Source organism: Salminus brasiliensis, chromosome 10 (genome assembly GCF_030463535.1).
Source record: "Salminus brasiliensis chromosome 10, fSalBra1.hap2, whole genome shotgun sequence".
NCBI classification, from domain to species: domain Eukaryota; kingdom Metazoa; phylum Chordata; class Actinopteri; order Characiformes; family Bryconidae; genus Salminus; species Salminus brasiliensis.
Window position 1 is genome coordinate 7,475,048 of NC_132887.1, and position 5,837 is coordinate 7,480,884.

Here is a 5,837-nt window from a genome sequence, read left to right on the forward strand (position 1 = left end):
ACATTTAGAGGCAGTAATAAATGTGGGGGTGTCCTCCTCATTTTCTCCTCACAGGAAAATTGCATTTCTATGAATTACATTTATTTATTATGTTTTAAAGACACTCCTTCAGTTTTATTTGTATAGCATAATTCTAACAATTCTCATAATTCTCTCCCATAATATTAGTTATAACCCTATATTTTAACCCCAATTTATCATATAGTATGTGTTGCTGCTGTCATGCAAAAACCAAACTCCAAAATAGCAACTTTACAGGAGCATTTCTATTTTTTGACATAAAATTTGGACACCATTTAAATGACAGCTGTTAGATAAAAGTAAAAAAATGTCCAAAAAATGAAGATTCAATGTTTTTGTGTGACAACAATGAGATATGAATATGGTGCAGTCAGAAATCCTAGTGATTATGGTCCAGACAGTAGTCTTAGTTATCATGGTATAGTCAGAAGTCTTATGTCACATTATGTCACAGTCTTAGTGTTTATGGTTCAATATTAATGCTGCAGTGCTTAATTTCACTACATACTTAGGATGCCTTATGATTTTGGCAACGTCCTAATAAATATATAGTCTCTGTGTTTATGATACAGCCAGAAGTTCTGCTGATAGTCTGTAGTCTTAGTAGTTTTTTTTTTTTTTTTTTTCAGGCAAAGTAGTCAAAGTGTGCATTCTGGGAAACTCACCTGTATATATATATATATATATATATATATATATATATATATATATATATATATATATATATATATATATATATATAGTTTTTATTTTTTAAAAATTAGATAATTTTATCTTTGTACCCTAAACCACATCAGCATGTCTGCTAAGACCCTAACAAAGACCTGGCTGTGGTTTTAGCGAGATGAGTTTAAGGAACACATTTGATCCAAAATTGGATTTCTATTTATTTCTAATGATGGCCTGTTATCCTTGAACCTCCACAAAAAGTGAAAAATGGATGTGACAGCAGCCGTTCATGCTCTATACCATTCAGTAATAGTAGCTGAATGGTATAGAGCAACCCCTCCCATTTAACCCTTCTAGAGCTGAATGTAGGCTAATCCAGATACCCCCATGCAGTACATCTTTAAGCCAGTGACGTCAGCAGCAGAATATTTCTCTGTGGCCTAAACTGAACTGAACAATTTCCCCTAAAATAAACCGAATACTGAGAAAACCATCAGTAGTTCTGTTTCCTCACTGCTGAACGAATGACATCTGATTTGTGTTGTGTTTGGCTTATCTGATCTGGTGCTGCTCTGAGTCATAGAAGAGAGAGAGAGGTGGGGAGAGAGAGGGAGAGACAGACAGACAGAGCTTCACAGCTGTTCCAGCAGCAGCAGCAGCAGTAGTTTGAGACACTGGATTATTGAGTGGAGAGGGGATATCACTCTGTCTCTCTCTCTCCTGCTCTCTGTCTCTCACTTTCATGTCTCTTAACTTCATGGACAGTTTGACGCTGTTAAACTGTTAAACAGTGGGGGACCGCGCTGAGAGAGCTAAACAGAGAGAAGAAAGAAGGCGCAAAGCAGCAGAGCAACCATCATCTCATGCTCCCAGGACATCGGGTAGGTCACCTCTCATGTGCCTCTCATTGTTCACTACAGCTTGCAGTATCAAAGCCTACAGAAGACAGTGCATAGCTAATACCAGAATAGGTGAGTCTTGCTGCAGACAGGCGTGCACCACAAGAAATGACTTGTCACAACATGGGTTACAGCATTCCCCTTAGTCAATAGCTCTTTATGTGCCTCCATTAATTGTCATAACAGTGTCATTGGGTTAATGGCTGGGATCTTGTTCCACTAGAATAGATAGATATTGATAGGTTCAACTTTATCGTCATTGCTCAGAACAAGAACAAGGCACCAAAAAGAATATAAACCTATGAAAGAATATAGACATAAGCTACTTATTTACTTATTTATTTGGCTGAGAAGCATTCTGATTGGTTAAGAAGCGCCATAACAACATAACAGCACCATTTTTTCACTGTATCCATTGTTGTAACGTAACGTAAATGCCCCGAGCATGAGAAGACAAGAATGACCTGAAACAAAAACTATAAGGGTAATGAGAAGAATTCTCAAAAACAACAAGACAAATGGAGTGGGAAACTGTGAGTTTCATGTGTTGGTCTGTGTGAGGAGCTGGAGAAGGACCTGCAGGCTGTTCAGTGAGTGAGTGCGGTTCATTACTGTGACTTGGCAACAAGCTGCTTGTTGAGGAACTACAATTTGGCGGAAGGAAATGCTAACATAGTAAATGCTATGCTCACGCCTCTATTTATTTATTTATTACTTTATATTGACTTTACTTCTTACTCTTAGCTGTTAAAAGCAATCAGAACACTCAAGGTTGCGTGTTATCCTGCGTGTTATCACTCCTATCAGCCTTGCTGATACTGCATGATAGCACACTCCCCCTCTCATAATAAAACTATATATATATATATATACTATATATATAATATATATAGTAGAGAAGTGTTAAGCATAGACGAATACGTGCACCTTTATCCTTATCCTTTATTATTCAAAGCCATTTTCTCATCAATATGAGTGTATAAATACATAACAAACACATTCAAAAGTAACAAAGATTGTTGAGCTCTAGTTTAAAAAAGGAAGCTTGGATGTGCTCAATTCCATCAGCAGCTCACCTGATTTACCATCATTAGGTACTGATTTACCAACCAGGTGTTGATATGAGGAGAACTCTAAATAATACTGGACTCCATGAGAAGAGCTTTGGAGATTTTTTTTTTTTTTATGTTATATTAACTATTAGTCTTTTACTAAGCAAAATACACACACACACATTTATAAAGGTAAAGGTGCACGTATTTGTCACTGTACAGTATACACTGTACAGCGAAATGTGTCCTCTGCATTTAACACATCTGGTAGTGAACACACACTCACACACACACATGTGTTAGGGTCAGTGAGTACACACACACACCCAGAGCGGTGGGCAGCCAACTCCAGCGCCCGGGGAGCAGAGAGGGTAAAGGGCCTTGCTCAAGGGCCCAACAGTGGCAGCTTGCCAAGCCCGGGAATCGAACCCACAACCCACAACTGCTGAACCACCACTGCCCCTGTAATATATATATATAATATATATATATAAATATATATCATATATATATAACAGAATAGATATCAGAATAGATGTATACAAATAGCTCATATCATCGCTGTCCAATGCAAAACATGTATTCAGTCCAATATAGCTTTATTATTATTATACTAATACAGACTTGTACAGTACAACATAACACTGTTAATCTCTGGTTCTCTTGTGCAGAAACGGTAGGTGATACAATAATGCAGGGACAATAGACAAAACACAAGACAGGGTGCATAGACAATGAGCACAAAGACAATAAATACAATAATATACAAATCTGTGCATGTGCTAATGTGTGCATGAAGGCATGCATGTGTGATTATGGTCCAGAATTCAAAGTTCTGGTCCAGTACAAAGTTACTGTACTAACAGTAATATAGAATAAATACGTAGAGGATGGATGTGCTGTGCATGTAAATGAAGTGTAGAAGAGGGAGTTCAGGAGTGTATGCTGAGGTAGATCAGTCATGGTGTTGGAAACAGCATCACGTACGCCAACAGTGTAGGAGTGTAGCAATGAGTGTAGCAGTAAGTATCTCCAAAATGGTGACTTTACAGGAGAAGGCAAAAATGATCTTAACTCTGAGTTTTTCCAAATAATTTAGAGCATTTCTGTTGGTCTGTTCAGAAAAGGTATTGACACAGGGTAGAGAGCAGCTACAGGGTTCCAACCGTGGAGAAAAACCAAAAACGGACTAAAATGTAGATGTTTTTCATTGGACAGCAGCAATCTCCAGCACTAGGGTATACAGTAGTCACTGCAGGTGACTGTAAAACCTTAACGATGTGGTGGAAGCAGTTGTAATTGTAGCCTGAAGAAATCTGCAGCGTTTGGGAGGATGCATCAGGACTAACGAGCTCTCAGTATAGTACACAGCCTGCGTTTCCTCTCACCACAGGGTTAACAATACTGGGCAGTAATGTTGTTACAACGCTGATTAACAAAACCACCTCCTGCTTCTGGAGAGCCTCTATTGTCATTGGTGTTTCACCACCCGACAAGACTTGAATGGACACAGATACTTTCTGCGTTTGTGTGTGTGTGTGTGTTTGTGTATGTGTGTGTATTCTTTCCTAGAATTTTACCTTCCTTTCCAAATATAGCATGCCAGGAAGCTGCAGCCGGCTTTACCAGGAACTGTATTTGTTTCTTTGGTGCCAATTATGAAGCAGTATGCGGTTTGCCACAGTGGCACCGGGGTTTGTAATGAATGCTAATCATCCTGTTTTTATCTTCCATTTCATGAGGCTTTTATCACAGCTGTGTGCACGTATGTTTGTGTATGTGTGAAAGGGATTGTATTCAGAAAAAGGCATTCCATGCATGCATTTGCGTCTGTGTGTGTGTGTGTGTGTGTGTGTGTGAGAGAGAGAGAGAGAGAGAGAGAGAGAGAGAGAGGGAGAGAGAGAGGTTCCTCTCAGGTTTCATTTTGGACTTTATTTCTTGAAAAGGCAAAAAAATACTTTAATTAGCTAAAAAATCCAACATAAAATCCAAACTTCACACCCGCTGCTTAAATGCCACATAAACACTAATTGCTCAGAACAAATATTCAAAGCCTGTTTTTTAAGAAAAGGGGGCTGGTGGGAAACTAAAACATGGGCCAGATTAGACTCATGGGTCATCGGTTTCATTCCTTGGATGGAGTTAGTTTGTATAGGCCTACGAACCAAAAATAGAGATTGTCCAATACAAACGTTCCATAAAATCAGTTATAATGAAAAAACATATTGTATTAATCCATTACAGACTGTGCTAGACTTAATGTTTGGGACTTGAAGTTCTTTAGATGTCCTTCACAAAAAATAAAAACTACGGATTATTACATCAGGAAGCACTTACTGGATGTAGGATGTCCAGCTCTAATGGGAGAGATTCCCAAGGCTCGTTATCGTCCTCAGGAAAGACCCTCGGCCACAGGCGTGCAGAGTTGTGCAACACTGTGGGTGCTGTGCATGGTGTGCCATGAAGTGATGTGGTAGCCCTACCTTCTGCCATCTAATTTTCAGCAAGCATTGAGCATAATGAGGTGGCGTGGAGGGAAGAAAACTGTGTTTATGCTTTTCAGAACCAGCAAAACACTCATTTTCCCCAGTATAATTGTTTTGAAGTATTTTACAGGCCCAGGCTTCTCCAATAATTCGCCAGTATACAGAGAAACCCATTGTGTTTGTGTGGAGATACCAGATTTCTGGAGTGTAATTAGTGGAAACAGCCCACATTGGCACAGAGGAAAGCTGCGGCTGAAAAGGCCAGCGGTGTTTGTGCACCTTTTTTCTTTGTGATTTAACACCTGGTGGAGGTACTGCTCTTGAACTAGTGTGACTGAAACAGGCAGATACATCATGTGAGACGTACCATGATGGAAAGCCATTGTACCGCAAGAAATGACTTGTCACAACACGGGCGACAGCATTCTTCTCAGTCGATGGCTCTTTACTGCAGGTTTCCCTTCCACTTTAATCTGCCTCCATGAATTGTCATAACAGCTTTGTTGGCTTTCACAGCAGGTATCAATCAGATCACGTAATTCCACTTTTTACTTGAGGACCCATGTTGTGACACTCAGATCAAAAGTCATTCCTTAATGCAGGGAGTGCATTTCACAGCGCTGAGTTGTGTTTGTTTAAAAGCTAAGCTAAGCTTAAGATAAAGGAATGCAAGACAGATGTCGAGCTGTTGGACTAGTAAACTAAATGTC